Source organism: Acyrthosiphon pisum, chromosome X, assembly GCF_005508785.2.
Source record: "Acyrthosiphon pisum isolate AL4f chromosome X, pea_aphid_22Mar2018_4r6ur, whole genome shotgun sequence".
Taxonomy (NCBI): Eukaryota; Metazoa; Arthropoda; class Insecta; order Hemiptera; family Aphididae; genus Acyrthosiphon; species Acyrthosiphon pisum.
Window position 1 is genome coordinate 100,026,948 of NC_042493.1, and position 2,770 is coordinate 100,029,717.

Below are 2,770 nucleotides of genomic sequence, written 5' to 3' on the forward strand. Positions count from 1 at the left end.
GAGGTAACATAAATATTATTATAATATATTATATTATTTGCCTATAGTTACTATCCTGCTATTTACCAATACTATTTAAACTTAAGATTTATAATTTTAAAATTATTGTTTAATTTACATAATATTAGTCCTATAGGCTATAATTATTTTATACCTAGGAAATAACTGACGAATCGATTTCACTATCTGTAAAATTTAATAAAAATAATTAATAACGATAAAATACTTTTGCCAGAAAGATGGACATTTTATATGGGTTTTAATAAAATTTCAGGTTTTTAAAAAAAATATAAAAAATGACAAATTGTGAATTGAAAAATAGATAGGTACCTACCTACTTTTAAAAAATATGTTTTATGTGTTTTAACATAAAAATGTATAGGTACACAAATCTTGAACTAAAACTACAATATCTATTTCGCATAAAAATATAAAATTTGCTATTCAACTATTTGCAAGTAAAATATTGCAGTGTCTTGGAGATAATAAATCCGTGTTGTAAATCGTATATGACAACGCTATCTAACTAGGAATTTAAGCAGCTGCGAGGACTAGTTGTTCAAGCACGACAATTATTCATCGGCGTTAGATGGCGCTGCCGTTATCGAAATTATTTAAATCTAAATAATAATACCGGCCAATGCCGTAAGCAGCGTTAGGTTAGATTAAACCTCACTAAACCTCACTAAACCTAACGAAACCCAACTAAAAAGTTTGTGGCTCAACTTGCGACCCGTAAATCCTGACTCGTATTAAAAATTGATTATACCAATATCCGTCGATTACGTGCTCAATCATAATATTTAAGACTTATAACACACTATTACGTTTTATAAATACAAAGTAAAATATTCATTAGCGAAGAAAAAAAAAATTTATCTCAATATCTCACAGAGAAATAATAAAAAAAAAAAAAAAAAATAACCAACACTAAAACCTTTTCTTTAAAACTATAGTAGGTATGTACAGAATATTATATATATTATATTATTAATTATTTATAATAAAAATTCTAGTATCCTTTTTTTATTGGATAGTTCAACCAGCACTTCATCAGGAGTAATTGAATCGTTTTTGTTGATCGAGAGCATAGCTAGACCATTAAGTCTTCCCTATTAAAATTAATTACAACATTAATTCATTTTCCAACGGCAGAATCAGAAGTAGATAGGTAGTATTTATGTCACAGGGAAATATTTGAAGGGGCCTCCAAACTGAAAAAAAATTTGGTCGCTTCGCTTGCTTTAGATACTTATTCAATCTAACACCTTTAACTATAAATAAAATGTTTCGTGCGAAACCGTAATTTTAGTTTAGTGTGGGGCTGGGGAAACGGCATATGAGGAAAATGCTTTATTCGGTTGTAAGGGATTTTTGAAAAATTTCGAGGAAGGTCGTACAAATTCTGAACTAAATATCTGCATAGAAGTTTCATATAAATAAGTAGTTTCGGAAATAAGTGGGGGAGGTGGAGAAATGTTTCTATAGCCCCCGACACAAATTATTGTATAACTTCGAAAAAAAATTTGTACGAATTCCGTACTAAATATCGGCCAAAAAAAAATTGCAAAAACTCAATATTTTGTTAGGGAAACATACGAGGATATTTCGGTCTTAAATTAACGATAAAAATTTAAAATACTATGTTAAAGATCCGTAAGCAAATCCTTGACTTGTGGTATTATATTGTTAAAAATAACAGTAATAATAATTAATATACCCGAGTTGGCCCCCTAACATAAACATAGACGGGGAAAATCCCTTTTTCCGCATATGCCTATCCACCCCTCGGCAGAATAGAACAGAATGAACGAAAATTTCATAATATTATGAAAATGTTTAACATGGTCATTTACGATACCTAGGTACTGCAATAAAAATAAAATCTATTTCACCGTATATTGTCGTTCACGTGAAATTCAACGATTATAACGTAATCGGTTTTTTTCCGTTGTCCGATCGAGTCGGTCGAGATAATGACAATATTAAGATGGGCGAGACACTTTTCGACCAAAAACGTACCCTTCCCTTTTCGGCCGGTTCACTTTTCGACCAAAAAGTTATTATTAAAAAAAGGCGGGTAAGTCGTGGATGTCGCTCTGCTGTACAGTAGGTTACAAGTGGGTTACTGTAATGGATGGAATTAAATTTGAATCCAATGATATTATATCATTGTATACGAAAAACGATTCTGAACGGAGATGATTTGTCAGTCTAGGATATATTATTTTTAAAGAAAAACTTATGGAGAACCTTGTACCAAATTTTAAAAACTTAGTTATAAAAGAAAAAATTTTTACGATTTTTCAACCACTAAATTACTTGCAAATTTTCGCAATTTTGACATATTTCGTATAAATTTGAACTTTAAATGCTTATAAATAAAAATTGTGACAATGTATTCCTTTTATTTTGCAACTGCTATTGTAAAAATATGTTAGGAGCCTTGTATTAAATTTCCAAATCTTAGAATTAAAAAGAAAAACTTTTATGAATTTCTGTCTAAGATAATTTGAACATTGCCGTAATTTTTACGTATTTAGTCAAAATTTGAACTTTAAATGCTTATAAAAAAAAAATCGTGACTATATATTTCTTTTATTTTTCAATTGCTATTGTAAAAATATATTATGAGCCTTGTATTAAATTTTGAAATCTTAGATATAAAAGGAAAATTTTTTATGAATTTCTAGCATAAAATAATTTACGAATTTTCGTGATTTTACATAATATGTTGTCAAAATTTGAACTTTAAATGCTTATAAATAAA